The 23,736-nt window shown below is 35.3% G+C and overlaps 1 pseudogene; it reads left to right on the forward strand.

Annotated features, from left to right (window-relative positions):
* The first annotated feature begins 12,484 nt into the window (after positions 1-12,484).
* The window catches only part of LOC122747209, a 46,392-nt pseudogene continuing 35,140 nt past the window's right edge, over positions 12,485-23,736 (forward strand).

A 23,736-nucleotide genomic window follows, 5' to 3' on the forward strand; every position in this document is an offset into this window, starting at 1 on the left:
GTGCTTTATCCACTGTGTCACCTAGCTGCCCCCAAGATAATCTTTCTCAATTACAAGATAGACTAGATGGACACCAAACTTCCCACTAGGAACTCCTATAATTCTGTAAACAGAATTCTCCCTTGTTCTGGATACTAAACTTTCATTAGCATAGCTTAAGTTCATGTTATCTCTTCTTGGATAGATGGCACTAAACTACTAATTCTTTTTACATAAACTGTTGCCTCCCCATATCTTGTCTACTCTGTGTATCTGTTCATTGTAAATCAAGTGTAAGATTTTACATTTATGCCCATTAGGTTTGAGGTTATTAAATCCAGACCATTATTTCAGTCTGTCAAGATCTTTTTGGATCCTTTTACTTCCAGAATGACCTATTTCACAATTGTAAAATTTATGCATAAAATGAGTGAATTAAGAACTGACAGGTTTTTTTTTATTTTTTTTAATTAGTCTAAGAAAATTTGAAACAATTAGAAAGCCATTTAAGTAATTAAAGGCTTTTAAAAGTTTCAAATTAGAAGTCATGGATAAGTGTCTGAACTTCCTCATTAATCTGTTTTTCCATAGAGAAAATAAAACTTGGACCACCACATACTTCACTGAGATAATTTTTGGAGAACTTAATTGAACTATTTGTGTAATTTAAAGTGATCAGAAAAAATGAGAATTTGATTAATGTATAGCATTCCTATTTTGGAATCCATTTTACTTCAGTTTCTTACTAACATAACCAATGAACTCTTAAGTTGGACTAGGTTTCCTTTATATCTGCCTCATTGAAAACTAAACCAACTATGGAAATTCATTTGGGATTTTCTCCCAATGAGCTTGCAGTTGCTAGTGGTCCACATTTATTTAGATTTGTGAAGAGCAGAGAAAGGGAACATGGTTATTATATAACATGAAGCAGTGAAAAAAAGGGGAATATTTTAAGTCTGAGTGCTGAAATAAAATGAAGCAAGTCATTAACCCAAAAGGTGTATTAAGTGTGAAGTACTTCTAATATGAACCACAATCATCTTTAGTGTAGTTCTATTCCTGACCATGTGAGTCACTGACTCCTTGAAGCACACTGAAGATGTGAGGACAAAGCACTGAGACATACATTTAGGGCATGATAAAGTCAAGAGAAAAAAAAATATATAAACTCCTCGAAGGAAGAAAATGAGTCATTTGTCTTTGTATATCATACATTATTTTATTAATCAAAATATTTTTATGGCAAAGCATATCATTTTAATTTCAAGTTTTTTGTACCGGTTGACTATGTCCTGTAAGTGTGAAAACATGATTAAAACTCCCAGCTCTGATATACATTAGTTATTTAACCCTGGAAAGGTCACCAAGCCTTGAGTATAAGGGGACATCGTGATCTCATAAGAGCAAAAACTTCAGGTGACCCAAAGACAAAAAGAAAATTTCCACAATGGGCATAAAACAGGCTGTAGGATATTTTCAAAGGTGACTTGTATACCACGAGTAGCATAAAAGACATTGTCAAGGACATGTATAAATAGGAAAGGAAGTTGCTCACTCATGTAGCCACAGTGAGGAATAACAGATGGACAGACCAATTGTTGCCCTAGGCATTGCTGGGCTAAAAAGAGAAGTTAAACATTGGTATTTACTTTTCTTCTATCTGTTGCAGTTGCAGGATTAGCAAAGAGGGGGGAACAAGTCATTAAAATACTCCTGGGGGGTGGTGCAGGCAGAGTCAGATTTCTGGAGTGTGTGACTTGGTGTAGTTGATCTTGTACTGTTTTAATGGAAAGTGAGATTGGTCTTCTATGTAGTGAGACTGAGGCATAGGAAATGGAAAACATTGTACATGAAATATTAAAAGTACCAGAGGGAGACCTCCAGGATAGAAATTATTGTGTGGAGGATTTAAAAAAATATGTGGCTAAGGACTACACAAGATGATGAGGAATAGATGGGATTCCTTCTGCTTTGCAGTTTTCCTTATGTGTCAATCTAAGCTGTCCCTTTGTCTTTGCACAATCTGTCTTGTGCCTGCAATTCTCTCTTGCCTCACTGCTTCCTGTCAGAAGCACTAGGTACATTCAAGGTTGGGGCAAAGAAGACTTTGCTTTTTCCCACAGTTTTTTGTGCCAACCCACACAATCCCATGGTATTTATTTTGCACAACATCCTGTATGTGTATATATATATATATACACACATATATACACACACACACACATACACACACACATACACACATACATATACACACATATATACATGTATATACATGATATATGTATATATACATACAGGTAGATGTGTAGATGTATATATACATATATACACACAAAAAAACACATATAATATACATCTATTTACATGTTGTATTGACCTATACATTAAATGAAACTCCTTGAGGGCATGAGCAAGTTCATCTTTTATTTTTACATTGCTAGGTCCTATCTCAATGCCTATAACATAGCAGGTTCTTACTAAGGGCCTATTCAGTTGAATATAATATGATGATTAATATTACAGATCCACTGGGGTCTAATATGTTAGGGTAACATATTATTAATGTATTTTTACTTTTCCTCAGCACCTACAAAAGTGTTTTACACATGGAAGATGCCTAAAATGTGTTGAATCAAAGTCATTTTGAAAGACTTTCCCAAACTATTTGTACCTTTGAAACTTAAGTGTTTTGTTTTCTACTATTTTTTGTTTCTGATTAACTTGTTAATCATTGTCTCATTACTATATACTGAACCAGTTATGCATTTGTTTTCTTAAAATTCTAGAAAAAATATCCAAGAATTCTAAATCAAGACCCATTCTTCAAGCACTTTAACAAAACTGACACAATAAACCCGAGACATTATTGCCTATCAGGTCAATAATTTGTGAACTAAGAAGGATTAATAGGATTTACGATTCTCTTTTCAGCTGCATGTAGCACAAGCAGTACTAATTATATTTTCATTAACCTCTGTGGCTAGCTCTTGTTCTAATAATTTAGCCCTGTTATGGACTAATCCAGTATTTTAAGTGTTCAATAAAGTGTAAACAAAAACGGACCCAAGTAAATAAATACCCAGCATAAAAAAACATTGTTCCTACTCTCATGACTTCAAAAATTCCCTATAATATGACCAATAAAATGCGTGTGTGTGTGTGTGTGTGTGTGTGTGTGTGTGTGTGGTTTTGTGTGGTTTTGTTTTGGGGGGGGCAGTTATTAGTTTGGTCTCATTTATTCAAGTTCCTTTCCTCCCTTGCAGTTGACCATTTTCAATGAGTAGAATCTTTTAAACTCACCATGAGGCTAAGCTGGAAGAAACAAATTATTCAAAGAAAAATAAAGCATTGTATAAAGGTCCTAGTGGTATATCTTAATGACCAAGCCACATTCTTCCAATAAAAAGGGTTTTCAAGCTGTGCTGAGGTTTGTAGCCAAACCAGTTGATTAGTATTTTTTTTCAGGACCCTGCTGCCAACAATATCTTTGCCTTTGCTCTCAGTGAATACCAACTGATCAATTTGTTGGTCGGCCTTGCCTGATTGAAAGGGAAGCCCCTAACCCCTAAGCTAAAGTCCTACAGGCCATTTACCTCCCCCGACTACCCTGATGTAATTTACACTTTTTCTTATTTCCAATACTTACATGATTTCTTTATCCCCTTGTCCAGTTAGGAAACTACCTGACTCATGCCTGTCAAGAATTTGTAAGTTGCCCAGGGCTGATTCTTCTCTCTGATCTTACATTTAAATGGATGTACTATAATTAAATCTGTCTCCAAGGAGAATGACACTTTTCTTAGAGGTTTTGATAGGGAGCTGGACTTCCTGAGGTCTCTCTTTTAATCAAGCCTACAATGCTGAACATAAAGTTATGTCAGGGATGTGATCAGGGTTCAAATTCCACTTGGGATGTTTACTAGCTAGGTGACCCTTAGCAAATTATTTCAGTTCTCTCAGTCTCATTTTCTTTATGTGCAAAATAGAAATTGTAATAGCACCTACTTTACAATAGTGACATGTGGATCAAATCCTGAAATAATATAAAGTGTTTTTGTAAATTCCTATGTAAATTGCAACTATTAATATTATTAATTTTGTTTTCATGTTTTAGAATTAAGTATTGTTATAATCTACATTTATTAGTATATATGCAAACACTATATATAACTCTCTCTCTATAATATATACACTATGTATATATGTATGTATATAGTAATGAAGGAGTATATATATATACATGTAAGATGTCTCTGGAATTTTGAAGACTTTGTCGGAGAAGTGCATGTTCTGGTAGGCCTAGGTTCAGCTACCAGAGGCAAATCAGTAGCACCGTGGATAGAGCCGTGGGCATGAGTCAGGAAGATAACTTCATATCTGGTCTCAGACCAGATTACTTAATTGTATAATCCCGGGCAAGTTACTTAACCCCTGTCTAGTTCAGTTTCCTCATCTATAAAATGTGAATTATAATAGCAACTATTTCCCATGGTTGTCTATTTGCTGGGCCTTTACCAAAAGCCTTTCCTAAGTGAGGATTCAGCACCCCTTTTGTTCTCCACTAAGCCCTTTATAAATATTATCTAGTTTGATTCTCACAACAACCATGGGAAATAGGTTCTATGACATCTGAGTGATGTCATGACTTGCACTGAATTGGATTTAAGTGAGGGAGGACTGTGCAAGGTCACCAACCTCACTCTCTCCTCCTCTCTTTACTCTGGGTCCAGTGGCAAAATACATATCAGGACTACTGGAGATGGCCCCAGATGTTTTGTGTGTGTGTGTGTGTGTGTGTGTGTGTGTTTTGTTTTGTTTTTGTTTTTTAAGGCAATTGGGGTTAAGTGACTTGTCCAGTGTCACACAGTCAGTAAGTGTCTAAAGTGATATTTTAACTCAGGTCCCCCTTGTGCCAGGGCCAGTGCTTTATCCACAGTACCACCTAGATATTCCCAGCCACAAGATGTTGAGCTTTTGGCCCACCACAACTAGAAGAGACCCATCAATTAAAACCCATCAATTTGCTATATAAATATAAATACATACATATATGTGTATATTTATATATGTTAAGATTTTTAAAACTCTATCAACCAAGCCAAATTAATTTATGCCACTTGAAAGTGTAAAAGTATGTAAGACCCATATTCTACTCATTTGCATCCAAACGGGCACTGTAGCATATATTATGACATAAAGTATACAAACTAGCAGATATTCCCAAATTATTTTGAACAAGGGTTCTTATTAACATTTGTGAGTCATGAAATCCTTTGGTGCTTTCTCAGAATAGTTCTTTTAAATGCATAAGGATGACCAATTGTATTAAAATACATTTGTCAAAACATTTTAAATATCAAGAGCAATAAGTAAGACATTCAGTCACTCATATTCATCTTTCCTGGGCAAAGAACAGGCCACAGATGGGTTGTTAGTGACTGTTTTTTGTGGCTGGGTAGATGGAACTAGATTATCAAGTCAACAATTACCCCCAAAATGGATCCTAATTATTTTCAGTTCTATGAGAAAATACAAAAGGAAGCATCTATGTAGTACCTCCTCTAGAATAAGATACTTAAGTATGCAATGGGTAATCTAGCCAAGCACAATGATAATGTTGTTGATGATGATGGGAGCATGGATATGTGGACATATGTCTTCAGGTTAGAAAAGTTGCATTATACATGGGCTGAATATGGATAATCAAGAGGTGATCAAATAAACAAGAGGAAAAGAATTGTGCAATTTTATTCATTGCTCTAATTTTTGGAAAAGTAGCCAAAAAAATAGAAAACAATTCTAGTATATTTTTCTAATATACCACTTAAAATGGTAATGAGTTTGATTTATCATTAGAAAATAGTAGGCTATTGCCATTTGACTACAATTATTGTATAAGCCAAACTTCCTCAAGCACTAGAGACAATAAATTCTCCACCAGTACTTTTATGTTTACTGTCCTTTTTGGCACATTGCAAAGCCTAAGGTTCCAACAACATTAGCATAAGCCCCATGTTTTGTGAAGATAAATATGGCTCTTGCTTTTGATTTAAATTAACATTCTCTTAATGATCTCCTCCAAAACAGTTTTCTATTGTCCTGTTGTCTCAGTCAACACTAGATACAAATTCCGAGGTGTTTTCCCCTCCCACAAATAGATTGTGAAACTCATTCTAGTCTATTGTGTCAGTATTGATCCTATTTTGCATGATCATTTGTTTTTAATTTTAGCAATACCATTTGCTAGTGATAATTAACACTATTTAATGCTTAAATGTTTCAAATAAAATCTCTTTTTTAAGAAAAATGGTAACTTGGCTATAATTTTTAGATTTTTGTTGAAATTCAGAAGGTCTCATATAAATATATGGTTGGTTTTGGGGGGTTCAAAATTACTTGTTATTTTAAGCACTCCTCATAAAAAATAGATATGACAACTCTTTCATTTTCAACAACTGAATCAATTAGCCACATAATAGGTACAAAAAAGGAAGTCAAATGTTTTCCTTCATGAATTTTAAAATTCTTCTACTGGAAGCAAAGGTCAACAAGCTCATACTCAAAAGGTTTTTTTGTTATTTTTTCTTTCTTTTTTCTTTTTTTTACCTTGGTAAAATCTGCCTGTTAGTGTGCTTCTCTGGCATTCTCTGGAAGCCAACCTCAAGTTAGTTTCACACCACAGGTGACATTGGTTGAGGCCATTAGGGTTTTTTGTTTGTTTTGTTTTGTTTCCTGAGCAATGAGAGTAATGCGTCCAGAGTCACACAGTTAGTAAGTGTCAAGTGTCTGAGGTTGGATTTGAACTCAGAGCCTCTGATTCCAGGGCCCATGCTTTATCCACTGAGCCACCTAGCTTCCCCCAGACATTAGGGTTTTTAATATAAGACCAGCAAATTGTTGTGTATCTGCTGTCCAAAGAAAAACCTAACTAAATTTGGATAGACTCATCCTAGAGAGCCAAGTTCCAGGTGACTTTCTAAAAATTATTATTTTTAAATCTAAATTTTTATTATTTTTGCCCACTGAAACTCCTAAAGATTGTCAACTATAATATAATTCTCATATTTATCAATAATGTGAATAAACCCACAGATGAAGTCAAGATTTTTGAATTAATAAAGCATAGCAAGAAAGGTTGGTGAAGGTATCAGAAGCATGAAGACCTACCAACTCATTTTTTGAATTGAGAGTTCTCATAAAGAATATATAAAAGCCAGATAGGCAAGGGGCTCTTAAATTCCTATTTGAGAAGACTGTAACTTTTGAAAAATTTTACAAGGACCATCCATGGTTAGAACCTTTAATTCAAGGACTAACAGCTTTCTTTTACTTTCTTTTTCTTTCCTTCCTTCCTTCCTTCCTTCCTTCCTTCCTTCCTTCCTTCCTTCCTTCCTTCCTTCCTTCCTTCCTTCCTTCCTTCCTTCCTTCCTTCCTTCCTTCCTTCCTTCCTTCCTTCCTTCCTTTTTCTCTTTCTTTCTTTCTTTCTTTGGAGTCCAAATATTATCAATCAATATTGTCTCACAAATACAAGGTATTTACATGATAAAGACTGTATCAATTGCCTAAATGTTTAGCAAGGAGTGACTTTGTTTCTGCAAAAAAAAAAAATGAATAAAGAAATTAAATATAATAATACGTTTTCCAGAATTCTTCTTGTTAATAGTTTAAAGACAGTTATTGGGTTAAAGACACCATATTTTCTTGTTATAACATTAGAAAATAAAGGAAAAGGAAGTTGCTTACCCCCCCACACACACTAAAACTCTAAAGCTTCAGGAAATTTCTTTATTACTTAGTACTGTATGTTCTAATCAAGCATAAAGCAGGGAAGTGACTACTATCAAAGGACCCATAAAAAGAGTTTATGATGTTTCAGATTCAGACAACATAAAAAAGGACATATTCAAATTAGAAACACTATTATAAAGTGTGATTCTATAAGGAATCTCCATAACCATCTTAATAATGTGATTAAAGAGACAAAGTAATAGCAATATACACAAGTACTAATTAGAACATTGAAACTATTACGCCTCATGTGGGAGACAAGTCATAAAATTCAAAGAATATTTGTAAGAAACACTATCAGACTAGCTTTTAAGTTTTTCACTGCCTGAGGCTGATTATGTGAACTTGTGGTGTGAGTTTAAAATTTTCAAGCTGATTCGTTTGCCCTAATAATGCTCCCTTGCTTCAAAATGTCATTATAATACTAGAAATAATCTGGCAAAATGCATTCTGTCACAATGGGCTCAATGGTACAGTTGATGTTACATTGACAAGTTACTTCGATGTATGAGTCCCAGGTCAGATAACTTACTTTCCCACCTTTAACTGATATACTCCTTCAGTGTTTTACTATATTAATGCATTTTGTTATAACATGGTGATAATTAGATGTATTTCTGTTAACTTCCTATCATCATAGGATTCATGGATTTTTAAAAGCATTTTCCTTCAAAACTGAGTTTCCTGGTCTACCCAACTGTTCATTACCACACCATTCTATGTTACAAAGAATGTGTTTTATATATACTTATGTAGTGAGGAAAGGGAACTATCACTTATTAATAAGTATTATTCTATATATTAATTATGACTATATACCATATATTACTATATGCCAAGCAGAGTGGCAAGTGCTTCATAGTTATTATAATTATTCCATTATTTGATCACTTATAATTATATGCAATGTAGTTAATATTTTGTTTGTATGTAATATGTATGCATGTTGGGCAGCTAGGTGGCACAGTAGTTAAAGTTCCAGGCCTGGCATTAGGAAAACTCATCTTCCTGATTTCAGATATGGCCTGACATTTATTAACTGAATGACCCTGATCAAGTTACTTAAGCCTGTTTGCATAAGTTTCCTCATCTGTAAAATGATCTAGAAGGAAATGACTAACCATTCAACTATCTTTGCCAAGAAACTCCCAGATGGGGTCTCAAGGAGTTAGACACTATTGAAAAGATAACATTTTAAATATGTATGTTGGGTATTAGAATGTAATTTATTGGAGGACAATGCCTTTCATATTTCCCTTAGTATCCCCAGCATGTAGACAATTTCTAAGATGTAAGTAGTCATTTAATAAATGCTTTTTGATGGATCAATTGATCTCATTCATAGATCAAACCACAACTGAGGACAGCTGTCTTGTAAAATCAACTAATTCACACTACTTGGTTTACACTGGACTCTGGTCATGACTGAAATGGCATCATATGAATCTATTATTTAATAGATTGTTGAATAATAATTAATATTAATGGGAAATAAGTGAAATAACATATCCTACTATTCTTGAACCAAGAGCATCACTGTCATATTTAAAGGACTTCACACTTTTACTATATCTTTTGAAAACCAAAAAGTAGTGAAATAAATATTAATTACATTTTTAAATAATTAAAACTCAAATGGTTCTGTGATCCTATCAATCTGAACCCAGTAATTTGAAAACGTGCAGTGAACTTGGCCTGCTGCTAGTCAACATGGGTGCTGGGTAAATCTGTTTCTAGGCATGTATAATCTCTATGTGAAAGCCATGCCCTTGACTTCAAAGTATATTTAGGTGTTCTACAATTGTTTCCTGTCTAATTACTGGGTGATGAGGAAAAGTCATTTAATTAGCTATTGAGGCAGTAGTTAGTATAGGTCCAAGTAGCTCAAACAGAGGAATTCATCTATTCTCTTTGTTGACTTTCCATTGAGAAGAAAGAATTGTTTGGGTTGTATAAGGGGTTGTGAAGGAAGGTCCTTAGCCTCTTTTCTATCCATCCACACCATCATATGAACACATGTTGCTGCTCTTTCTTCTATATTTGATATTTCTTCTTCGGTACTGTAGAAAGAATGACCTTGCTAACACTTAAAGCTCAAAAGAGCCACCAGAAGTCATACAATATTCCATAGTTAGATAACAGAGTCTGGAAAAACCTAAGCAACTGAGCCCAGGGAGCTAGAGCAGTTCTGGAGATCAACCTGTCTGACCCAATAGCTGAGGTACTGTGTCCTTTAAGCAAGGTACAGACTTATTAAATGGTTTTACCACATCCAGAAATAAACTGGGTTAGAGGAATGCTTTGTAGCTTTCCCCTTAAATATAAAGTTATTCTCTCCAGGGGCCAAGGTGTAGAAGGAAGAGGGCCTTCAATATTTCCTTGTAAAAGCTAATTGATGTTAGTTAAACTGATGTTGGGCTATAATCATGTGGTTAAAGGATAGTGAAGAAACACAAACTGTAGATTTATATTGAGGAAATATTAACTAGTGATGCCACTGGTGGGGGAACTACAAAGGATGGAGGCTAGAGAGTAATAGTAGTAAAAGCACCCCCAACCATCCAGAGGTTCTTAATCTTGAACATTTAAAAAAAGATAACTGCTTCAATATAATGGCTTTCCTTTTTGATCCCACATCTTTTATTTACTGCATTTAAAAACATTGTTTTGAGAAAGAGCGCATTGGCTTCACCAGACCACCAGGAAAATCTGCATTACGGTTAACCCTAGAGCCGTAGGGAGAAGTAGATAAACTCTGGGCACTCAATTTACCAGGTCAAATGAAAGTTATATCTGCTATGTATTATAGATATAACTGTTATTACATATGTAATACTTATGATATATCACACATTTTTATATAATATGATTATGTATAAATTGTTATATGTATGTATTATATATACATGCATAGGAGGCAGCTAGGTGGCACAGTGAATAAAGCATTGGCCTTGGATTCAGGAGGACCTGAGTTCAAATCCAGCCTCAGACACTTGACACTTACTAGCTGCATGACCCTGGGCAAATCATTAACCCTCATTGCCCTGCAAAAACTAACAAACAAATGAATAAATGAATAAATACATGTATATACATATGTGCATGTTGTTGTTCACTTGTTTAGTAGTGTCCTACACTTCAGGAACCTACTTGGGATTATTTTTTTCTTTTTTGGAGGGGGTGGGGAGTGGTGTTCTTGGCTGTTGTTTGTCCTTTGTTCTTGCAGAGGACCATGACAGCTGTCAAGATTTGTAATGAATTGGATTTAAGTGAGGGAGGGAGGGAGGGCTATAAAAGATCATCCACCTCACTCTCTCCTCCAGAGCCATCTGGGTCTATTGGCAAGATATTTATCAGGATGAATGGAGATTGCCCTGAATATTTTAAGGCAATTGGGGTTAAGTGACTTTCTCAGGCTCATACAGCTAGTAGGTGTTTGAGGCCAGATTTGAACTCATGTAATTAAATCTTCTTAACTTTAATCCATGCACTGTATCCACTGTACCACTTAGCTGCCCTATATACATGCAAGCATACATGAATACGTGTATATACATATACATATACAGATATACAAGCATAAATATTTGCATAAATGATATCTAATATATGCATTACATAATATGTATAAAATACAAAAATATAAATGCCTTGTATATGTATGAAGATATATACAAGTAAATACACATATATGTACATAAATATACATGTATTTATTTGTATTGTATATATTATATAGTATACACATTGGATGATATTCATACAAATATTTATGTTTGTATATATATATATTTTTTTCCTCTCAGTATAAGTTCCTTGAGAACAGGATGTTTTAATTATTTCCTATGTATCCTTATAGACTAGTATAATATTTGACACATACCAGGGACTTAATAATTGCTCATTAGATTGAATTGCATAGCCTCACAGTTCTCCACGTTTGCTTATTCTTCATCTTTGTGATATTGACTAAATTCATATATATATATAAAGAAAAAACACATTGCTCTCATAGATCTCAAGATCACATATGTGTGTGCACACACACAATAATAAGAGGGAATGAGGAAGGAAAATCAAAATTGTACTTCAAAACCAAATTTGTATTTTCTTCCTTAATCATTATATAATCTAATTACTATTAATTTCATTATTAGCTCTTAGCCACTCCCTCTTCCAAAGCTTATTTTTTATAGATTTCCTGCTAATTTTACTTCTGTTTATTTTTAAACTAAATATATGTTTTATATGGCTCAGCTGTCACTTCCATTAGTTTTAAAATTCAATTAGTCTAATTGATGGCTGCTTTAACAGATTCCTTAATTATGATTAGAAACAGTTTGATACAAAAAAGCAATTCAAATCTGCTTATATACAGAAAAAAAACATGAGCAAAAAAAGTCTTTAAAGATCATTTGTTTTTCTTTGTTTTTAAAGAAACAAGTTCAATGAATAGCACGGTTTAAAAAGAATTGAAGATATGCTTATGGTTAAATATTTATTTCCTATGCCTTATCTGAAAATGTACATACTTAATCTTCAATTTCTCCCTTGGGATTTAGTCTAACCTGTTAAAAATAAGTCTTTTCTCTTTCCAAGTTGGTCTGTATTCAAATAAGTAATTAAAAAGCTGCCAATTCTCCTAGGGGATTGACTGCAATGATACCAATAAGAATTAGAACGGTTGTATAGGGACAGAAATTTCGGATCAATGGGCACTTTTCCTCGAGGAAATCCCTTTGCTAATGGTAAATATGTGAGTGGTGGGGGTAAAAGTAATCAAAGCTCTCTCTCCTAGATAAAACAATCATTCAAACAAACAAACAAAAAACTTGTTTCACTTCTCTGACCAACCACTTTGATCACATATGGCAGAATCAGGCCAAACTGAGGGAAACAGACAAAGAAATAAACAAAACTATGATGGTTTCAATTCAACACAGTTCATAAAGATTGATTCTAATGTATTGCAACAAGAACTGGTACTTTTGATAATTTTAGAAGAAGATGCTTGTTACTTCATTGGATTTCCTATTGACAGAATTCAATGAAATGAGGCAAGGTGAAGGATTTCAGTAATTGGGTAGGAGATATTTTTACCCAAAATTATCTTGCCTGTGCCTCTGAAATCTTACCCAAGATTTCTGCCTAAATGTAAAAGGACAATCTGTCCTCAATGTGGGAATTACTTTTGTAACATTCAGTGTCATAATTTATTTTCTGATTTTGAGACTACTTCCAAATAAATTTCTCCAAATTATTTCTTGGATGTATGTATGTTTGTTTGTATGTATGTACATAATTATATAGGATATATCATATTATTTTATATAAGATATATATTTCCATCTATATATTTCTCCACAATATCTATCATCTATCTATCATCTATCATTCATATATCATCTATCATCTCACACTCTCTCTCTCTACCCCCATCTGTAACTAAAGCCAAAAACAAAGTAAATAATTGTTTACAAATATCATTGACGCATCTGGTTAAAGCCAAGACTGAAAAGCATAAAGGTAATCTCAATATCTTCTGTTTTGAAAGTCCTAAAAGCTAACTCATGAGATGAGTATATTATGTTGAAATGGTTAAAAATTCCTTTGATTTTTGCTGTAATACAGCTTAATATATATCTTTATGCTTTACAAATACGAAAGCATATGATTGTAGCACTTTTCAACTTCCAAAAACAATTTAATATCCTTATATTTTACCACTATCTTCCATAACTACCTTGTTTTTCCTTCAAAGAGGATCATGACATCAGGAAGGTGATGTGTTGACTTGCAATGAATTCGATTTAAGTGAAGAAACGCTGTGGAAAATCAGCAGCCTCACCCTCTCCTCCAGAGTCATCTTGGTCCAGTGGACAAGAGATATATTTGTTCTTTGTGGGGCAGACAGGGTGAGGTGTCTTATGTCTGGGGCCGGATTTGGGCTTGGGGCCTCCTGGGACCAGGGCTGGTGCTTTGTCCACTGTGCCACTTAAGTAACCTACGATGACATCTTTAAAATAGGGTTGAGGTATAGGAGGAATAGACTGGGGGAGGGGAGAGGGGAGAGATGGTCTGGGGAGAGGTAGTTCACATGAAGGAAACAAGAAAAAAGCTTATGGAGGGGAGGAGTTGGAGAGTGAGTGAACTTTAATATCATCAGAATTGGCTCAAAAAAGGATTAACAGGGGCAGCTAGGTGGCATAGTAGATAAAGCACTGGCCCTGGAGTCAAGAGTACCTGAGTTCAGATCTGGCCTCAGACACTTAACACTTACTAGCTGTGTGACCCTGGGCAAGTCACTTAACCCCAACTGCCTCACTTAAAAAAAAAAAAAAGGATTAACATACATACTCAAGTAGGTATAGTAATATATTTTTGCCCTGAGGGAGGGGAGGGAGATAAGCGCTGGGGTGGAAGAAGGGAAGGAGGGAAGGGCAGATTTGGGGGAGAGAGCAGTAAAAAGCAAAACACTTTAGAGGAAGGTGAAGATGTTCTGCATTACTGCACAAGTATGACATTGAATTGCTTGATCTCATAGGGAGGGTTGAGGAGGGAGGGAGGAAGAAAAATTTAGAACACAGAATTAGCTCAAAGACCTTAATCTAATCAGAGTGGGCTCATGGAGGGAATAACATTCATACCCAATTGGGAGGAGTAATCTTTGTAACCCTACAGGAAAGTAGGAGGGGAAGAGGATAAGGAAGGAAGGGTGAAAAAAGGGAATGCAGAGCTGGGGAGAGGATACTCAGAAGTAAAACACTTTTGAGGAGGAATTGATAGATAGATAGAGATAGATAGATAGATAGATAGATAGATAGATAGATAGATAGATAGATAGATAGATAGATAGATAGATAGATAGATAGATAGATAGATAGATCAGGACAACTGGAGATAGCCCCAGATGTAGCTGGAGACCATGGCCTTTTAAACTAAGAAATCTCACAGCTCTCAGTTTGCCTGAGGCAATACCCCTTCAAGGATTAAGACTAAGTAAGAAAGGAGGCAAAGAAAGGCTTCTTTTATCTAGTCAAAAGAAAATAAATAGATAAAAAGTTGATGGTGGTGATGGGAGAAACCCTCAGGGTTTCTGGCCAAAAGAGATAAAATTGCTATTTAGGCCCATTCTGAGCCATTAAGTGACCAAATGATGGCAAAAGAAGACCTGGGATAGGACCCCAATGAGGGCCAGATTTATTTAGTTTTAAGGAGTAGTCCTCAGATGACATTTTACAGGCAAACACCAAGAAATCTTATGAGATTTCTGCAGACAGATTTATATACCTGTGGGGCAGCTAAGTGAAGCAGTGGATAAAGCACTGGCCCTGGATTCAGGAGGACCTGAGTTCAAATCCAGCCTCAGACACTTGATACTTACTGGCTGAGTGACCCTGGGCAAGTCACTTAACCCTCATTGCCCTGCAAAAAAAAAAATGTATATACCTTTGGGTAGAACTATTTTATTTTGCAGTGAAAGTCACCTTGCATCCCTGAAGATTGTGCCAAGGGTGTGTAAACTCTGGGAGGCCCTAACAAGCCAGAAAGTCTTCTAGTTTGGGCCTAGCAAAAGGTTGTGTTCTTCTTCCAAAAACTGGTTTAGCTAACTTTGGAGTGACTGATAACCACATTGACCACAAGGAGAGTAATTTTTTCACTTATAGAAACTCAAAATTCATTAACTAAACTGTAGAAGAGTTCTTATAGATGCTGTAGAAGGTAGGCCTTGAGAATGGGGATGAGATATATGATTTCATTTTTACTGGGAACTAGCAGATGAGGAACTCCCAGTGCCTCTACAATTCCAGGTTGTCATCTTCTTCGAAAGCTAGATTTGCCTGGACCACAGAGTGTTTCTCCCTCAGGATCATAAGGATAGCATGTGTCAGAGGCAGGATTTAAACCAGTTTTCCCTACACTAGGTATATACCCACTATGCATGTCATTCTTAAATGGTTCAGTGTTTCTTGACTTATACCAGGTGGGTCTGTATTTTGTTTTGTTGTTGTTTTGAACTTACAATACAATACAAACTTTTTTTTGTTTTTAATTTATAATACCAGAGCTTCGCATACAGTATATATATATGAAATGAATTTACATTATAAATCTTGTAAAGGGTAAAGAATAAAGAAAAAAATAGTTCTCAAAAAGTTGTTAAAATATTGTGATTTTGGCCCACTCTGTAGTCAGGAATACTTAGTTTTGAATACATCCTCAGATGCTATTGTGCCTCTCTTTGGTTTATCTATCTATCTATCTATCTATCTATCTATATCTATCTATCTATCTATCTATCTATCTATCTAAACAGAATAATAGAATTTACCACACAGGATTTGAATTGAAAGAAAATATTTCTGAAAATATGTTGACCTAAATGTTCTTTACTTAATTTCTTGTTCTAATTTAAATGAAATGTATCTTCAATAAACTAGAGAAAGTGTAATATTTCCTCCCATTTGTAGAGAGAAAGAAGAACAAAACAACAAACATTCCTTATGTAATACTTTTCTTACTATATTTTTTTTTCTTGGTGTGGGTAACTTAGGAGTCTATTAACAACACAGTCCCCAAGGACTGTAAAAGTGTCTCAGAAAACATCCCACAGTGGAAATAGAGGGTCAACTACCATGTGACTGGTGGATTGAATACCTTTATGAGTAAGCAAGTATCATTATTCAATGTCCATCTCAACTACAGTCCTGAATTCTTCATAAACACAAGTCCATTATATGATGAAGCATATTTTTCGCCACTGGACCATTGATCCACAGTCAGTTGCCAAATGTAATGGCTTTTCTCAAACTTCATCTTTCTTGACTACTCTGTAATGTCTTCCTAAGGTATGATTGCCGTCTTCCCTTTGACACTCCCTTCTTTCTTTTGTTTCTTTCTAGGGAATGGCTCTGTCCTAGTTCTCTGCCAAGCTGTCTAATTATACTTTTTCTCCTTTGCAGCATCTTTATCTAAATGTGGGTATCTCAGGGGCAGCTAGGCGGTGTAGTGGATAAAGCACTGGCCCTGGATTCAGGTGGACCTGAGTTCAAATCCACCTTCAAATACTTGACACTTACTAGCTGTGTGACCCTGGGCAAGTCACTTAACCCTCATGGTCCCACAAAAATAAATAAATAAATAAATAAGTAAATAAATGTGGGTATCTCCATGATCTGCTACCTCTTCTCTGCTTCCATATTATTGTATTTGTTGTTCTTGTCAGCTCACATGGATTCAATTATCTTCTTTATGCAGATGATTCTCAGATCTATTAATCCAGCCCCAAAATATCTCCTAAATTCCAGTCTCTCATCTCCAGCTGCCTATTGGACATCTTGAATTGGATGTCCAACAGGCATCTTAAATTCAACACATCTAAATCTGAATTTCTCTTCCTATCCTCCTTTATTTCTAATTTTCCTTTTAGTATTGAAAGTAGCACTATTCCCCTAGTTATTCAGACTCCCAACCTTGGTTCCCTTCTTGATTCCTAAAACTGTCATGCCAGCCCCTTGTGTTGTTTAAAATCTAAATTGTGGGTTCTAATCTGCCCCCCCCCCTAGTCTTGGGGGGAAGCTGGCTAAAATCACTGATAAATTCAGCAAGAGTTTAGGATTTAAAGATTTATTAAAATATATATTATAAGTTAGTGAAGAGAGAGAGAGATTGAGAACAGATTCCTTATAGCATGGATATCCTAGCTTTCCTAGCAGCCCATGTGAAGTTCTGCCGCCAAGCAGATGTCTCCAATCAAAAGAGGAAGCTCTAGTCCGCCAGCCTCAGCTTCCTACTTCCTGTCCTCCTCCCTGAAATGGGAGGTTCTTCAAGTTGATTGGTTGAGAGGGGTCTCTTGTTGATGTTGTCTGAGAACACACTCTACTCAGGGTTGACCACATGTGGTCTCAATTTAATCAACCTTAACTAAGTTCAACTTCTGAGAACAACACGTTACTCAGGGCCGGCCAGGTATGGTCCTGCTTTAATCATCATTAAGTAGGTTCTCAGTCTCTCAGTCTCACCCAATTCAATCAATTCCAAATCAATCTTCAGGTGGGGCTTCTGGGTGTCTGCAAAGTCCCATTATTTTATCACACTCTCCCACAGACACTCCCAATATATCCACTCTGTTACCAAGTCCTGTTGACTTTACCTTCATAATATCTCTTGTTTATATTTCTTTTTCTTCTCTGACCCTGCCACAGTGATGGTGTAAGCCATCATCATCTCATACCTGAACTATTGCAACAGCCTTTGGTTTGGTATCCTGGTCTCAAGTTTGCCCTCTCTTGTTTGTCCTCCACTCATCTATCAAGGGAATCTTCCTAAAGTATTGGCCCAAACATATCACTTCTTATTCAGTAAACTCTTTGGTGTTTAAAACCATGTATACCCTGACCACTTTCTACCTTTCCAGTCTTGATCCACATTATTTGCCACTACTTATCCTATGATCCAATAACTCTGGTCTCCTTGCTGTTCTTTATACCTATAAACTCTCTATATCCCAACTCTGCATTTTCATTGGCTGTTCCCCATGCCTGAAATATTCTCTTTTTTGTTTTTTCTGTTTTTTAGTGAGGCAATTGGGGTTAAGTGACTTGCTCAGGGTCACACAGCTAGCAAGTGTTAAGTGTCTGAGGCCGGATTTGAGCTCAAGTACTCCTGACTCCAGGGCTGGTGCTTTATCTACTATGCCACCTAGCTGCCCCAATATTCTCTTTTTTCATGTCTGCCTCCTGACTTCCTTTGCTTCTCTTGTTTTCTTCAATCATCAACTAAAATTCCAACAAAATAAGGTTTTTATAATTCTCCCTTAATGCTAGGACCTTCCCTCTGAATTATTTTAATTTATCATCTCTCTCTCTCTCTCTCTCTCTCTCTCTCTCTCTCTCTCTCTCTCTCTCTCTCTCTCTCACTATCTATCTATATCTTACTTCCACATGGTTACTGGTATGTTATCTCCCCAATTAGACTATGAACTTCTTGGGGCAGGTAATTTTTTTTTTTTTGTAATCACTTAAAAAATACTCCTAGGACCTTAGCACAGTACTTGGCACATAGTAGGCCCATAATAAATGCTTGTTGATTTGCCTTGAGTTAAATTGTGTATGTTTCCATAAAGATAAAGGATAATTTCCTCCACTGTATTAACACATTAATTTAAATTACCTGTTCTCTCTACAAGCAAGGTAAAATTCTTTTAAATAACTTATTTATGTTAATAATGTTATTAATTTTTAGTACCCTGAATGAACTAATTCAGCTAGTGGCAACTGAATTTGGGAAGAAAAGAAATAACTAGTGAATATACTGTGAAGTTTGGCTCAGGGACCCAATTGTATTTGGACTCTCTCCTCATTAGTGGAGATTGCTCCTTACTTACATGAGGTGAAAGAAAAAGAGAAGACAAATTATTCTAATCTCTCTTCACACCCATAAAGGGATAAAGAGTCTCAGAAGAAACCAACATGTCTATAAGCACATCTATCATATTCCTATACCCAACATGCTATGCTAGAGAGTATAGGGAATTTCTTCTTTGGTGAGATGTGAGACCCTCTCAGTTGAGCTGAGTTAGCTCACTCCCAGTGGGAGAGCTCGTTTGTTCTTTATTGTATGATACCTAGTCTCCTATGTAGACTTTCTTTGATTCTTGTTTTGCTATCACCTTGGATGAATATATTTATTCGTGCTTTGTTAGGTGTATTCTTTGTAGAATTCGTATTTGGTGGAAAAGGAGTCAATCCTTGTTATATAATGTGGTGCCCTCCTTTCCCATTAAGGAATAGCAATCAGGTGTATAGCTTGACCCTAAAAATCACTTTCCCCTAGTTTAACAATATTTAAAGGAGCAGATGACTATCATCCTAGTCTGGCACCCTTTGTCCTCTGAGAAGCAGAATAACCAGCCAACATCTAGCCCCAACGTCCTCCTTTCCCTACAGGCAGGAATCAAAGTCTTCCTTGGAGAAGGATGGGAAAAGGGAATGATAGAAATATCTATCCATCTATGAACCACATCTAGACAAAAGAAATGAATGTGAGCATATATACCCTGCATGAACCCAGCCAAAAAGCATATATATATATATATATATATATGTGTGTGTGTGTGTGTGTGTGTGTATTTATATGTGTGCATATGCATATGTATATAAGTATGTATATATAAACACTATATATGTGTGCATATGTGTGTGCATATAAATATGCCCCACATACCAATATGAAATACAAGAAGAAAAATCTGGTACCTTATATCTCTGTCACTCTTTCTCTCTAGGTCTTTTCTCTTTCCTTTTTTTCTATCATTTTCTGCCTCTGTATCTGTCTCTCTAACTCTGTCCTTTCTAGTCTTTCTTGCTTTTTGTCTCACACACACACACACACACACACACACACACACACACACACAAAATAAATTCAGAAGACATCCTTATTTTAAAAGATCATAGATGGAAGCAGTCTTTCACTTAAGAAAAGCATATCAAATACAGATAGAACTAAATATCTTTTTTACTTTCTCTGACTTATTTGTAGAAAATGGTTAGAAAGTCAGAGGGGCTGTTTTTCATGTCAAAAGCAATTCTCTCAATACATGGTGGCATCTGTAAGATTAGGATATATCACACTCAAAAATGCTCACACTTATTTTCTTCATCTTCCCTAATATTTATGACTTCATTCAAAACCTGTGAAGCATCCTCATCAGAAATTGATACATTCTGTTATTCAGGGAGAATGAAGAATGAATCTACATGGTAATACTCTGGTTAAAAATATAGATCCATGGAGTTGCTGAACACATTACACTGTTTTACCTTAGCAGGTTTTCTTCACTTTGGGGAAGCCTCAAGTATAATATCTATTTACCTGATGCATTAATTCATTAATCTGTTGTGTCCATAATTGACAAAGTGAAATCATTTATAGAGTATTCTCTTTCCTCATCATCTCTCCCAACTGCCTTTCTGACATCTGTATGGGAAGAAGCTATTCAGTTCAGGTAATAATTTTATGTTTATTTACTAGGGAACATTTTAATTTTTAAGTATTAATACAAACTCTATTATGTTGGGAAAATAATGGTACTATGAGAAATCTAATATATCTGAAAGCTGACTTGATCTCTTCCTCCTTCATTTTATAAAACATATAACACTGAAAGAAGAGAATTGTACCAATTCAAAATAGTTTGTCTTGACTATCTACATGGTAAATGTTTAGTGAATGAATGTTTAAAACATACATTTGAAATAGTGATTTATAGAGTTGGTTCATCAGTATGTTCATTTGGCATGGCAGTTGAACCCATAGTTGAACAAGAGAAAAAGAGAAGTGGTTTGATTACCTTTGGTAAATTAAAAGCTCTTTTAATGATGCTAAGCTTCCCATGGAAAAAAAGGTGAAGCTTTTTAATAATGACATTCTACTAGTGGTCTTTTATGGCAACGAGACATGGAATATGTCTCCAAACAATTAAAAATGAATATGACAAAGAGGTCAGTGGAAAGATTAATGGTGGGTATGAGTAGGCTGTAGCACAAAACCAATGAGGAACTTTGAAGAAAAACATGAATAAAAGATGTCATTAAGGAGATATATGAGAGGGAAGGAAAACAGTCTCATCACATGGCAAGGGCAAGAGATGACAGATAGACTGAATGCACTTTTGGCATCCCCTCAATGTCAGGAAGAATGTTGACAGTGCATTGGATGGACCTTCTCTGGTGAAATTATGGGAGGACATTGACAAGAGTTGCACAAAATGGGAGGCATGCATAGGTTGTGATCTGTTTCACTGGAGTGTACTTCCAATCCATGAGATAAGAGATCCCTTCTCATATTTCAGTAACAGTGAAAGACAGCATGTAAGATTTAGAAAAGCACAGAATTTTCATTCCTCTCTTGCTATTACTTTAAAAGGTATAACAGTATAGCAAATGTGAATACTTTCACATTTAAATTCTCAGCTAAAATATAGGACTTGAAGAGGTTAGTCAAGTATTTCATAAAAAAGAGGATTTTGTTTTTCATTCAGTAATTCTCACCTTAATCATATAATTTACTTTTTCCTAATAATATTAATAAATCTAAAATTAATGTTCTGGAATGTGGATTTCATTTGGGGATGATCCTTGAAAATTTTTAAGCTATTTCATCATTCAAACAAATGTGAGAACCACTAACTTCCAAAAAGGCAAAGCCCCTCCCTCTACATTTCCTCATGTTGTGCACAGAATTTCCATTTCAAAGGTATTTTGAATTCATTCTTATTGGCATTGTGCCTATGACAGATGAGAGAGAAAATATCTCTGCACTAGCCACAGGGGCACCTATACAATATCTAACCTGCCAAGTGATCAATTTAACTAATGAGAGAGGTGTAGCTCCCCATCACAATCTCAGCATATCCCTCAATCTTTGACTGTTTTGTATTAGTGATAAATCCACATGAAAAACAAATCCATAAATTTATAATATTAATTTTAACCATCATTTTCTATGGTGCACAATATATTACATTTAACTGTCATAGCAGGCTTCAATGGATACCAAAATTAGCCAAGCTAATAAAAATCCAGAAGTCAACACCTCTTGCTGTCTTTGATGTTTCCTCTGGTTCAGGTATTTGATGGAAAAAATCTGGTAGTATACGTATTGCAGGAGACCTAGTTTGTAATAAAAAATATTTTATGAGGCTCAGGAGGCAAACATATCCATATCTTCAGCACAACATCTTTGGCTGCCAATACATAAGAGCCTCTTTGAGCAATAGTGTGGTAAGTTGTTCTACTCCATTGGGGTACTTCTATCCTTGCTCATCATATCCCAGTTGGGAATTGTCTTCTACCAGGTCAGCATCGTGCACCATTATCATGGCCTTTGACTACCCATCATTACTTCAAATTGCCATGACTCATGGGAGTATTCAGCAGCAGCATGGAAGATGCCACACATAAAGTTCATATGGAAGAGGGAGTCCCTATAGATGAGGGAGTCCCTTGCATGTTCCTGTTTGTAGATGGCATTGTGCTGACTTCATAGAGCCCCTCAAACCTCAGGGCTTCTTCAATAAGTTTCACCACCATTTAAAAATAATCAAGGTTACAATCCATACTGAAAAAGACAAAAGTGTATAAATTTATATATTTGTGAGATTTTGAAATATACATACATATATACTTACACATATATGCACACACATATATGTGTATATGTATTAATTTAATTCATTCAACAAATATTTAACAAGTATTTATAATGAGTCAGACACTGTGATAGGCACAGAGGATTCAAAAGCCAAAACAGTTTCTGCCTTCAAAGAACTTGAACCTACAAAATTTATATCTATATAGTATATAGCATATAGATATATTATAGTTATAGATATCAGATATCTAATATTGATATATATTTATATCTATATCAACATTTCCATCCATCTATCTATCTATCTATCTATCTATCTATCTATCTATCTATCTATCTATCTATCTATCTATCTATCTATTAATTTGGGGAAGGGGGAGAGGGAACTAGAACCATATGGAAGGAGGAAGATCTCTATAATCTACTTAGAGTTGGTGGCTCTTGACCTTAGGTTTGGGAAATAAGCAATTCTAAGAGATGTATGTGAAAAGCAAGTCAATTCTAGGTAGGGCTCATCCTGTGCATAGGCATAGAAATGAGAGATGGAATCCTATATAGGCAAGAGAAAGTAGGCCATTTTGTCTAGAATCTAGAGAGTACATAGATGAAAGTGACATGCAATAAGCCTGGAAAGGTAGGCTGGGAGTAAGAATTTAGGATTTAATAGCTCAGTGAGTTTGTCATAGGTTCATAGGCTCATAGATTTAGGATTACAAGAGATCTTAGATGTGTCAGAACCCCAAAATTTACATAATATTATCAGTGACATAAAATGCATCATCAAATACATGTACACACAAAAAAAGA

The sequence above is a fragment of the Dromiciops gliroides genome, chromosome 3 (genome assembly GCF_019393635.1).
Source record: "Dromiciops gliroides isolate mDroGli1 chromosome 3, mDroGli1.pri, whole genome shotgun sequence".
Lineage (NCBI taxonomy): Eukaryota > Metazoa > Chordata > Mammalia > Microbiotheria > Microbiotheriidae > Dromiciops > Dromiciops gliroides.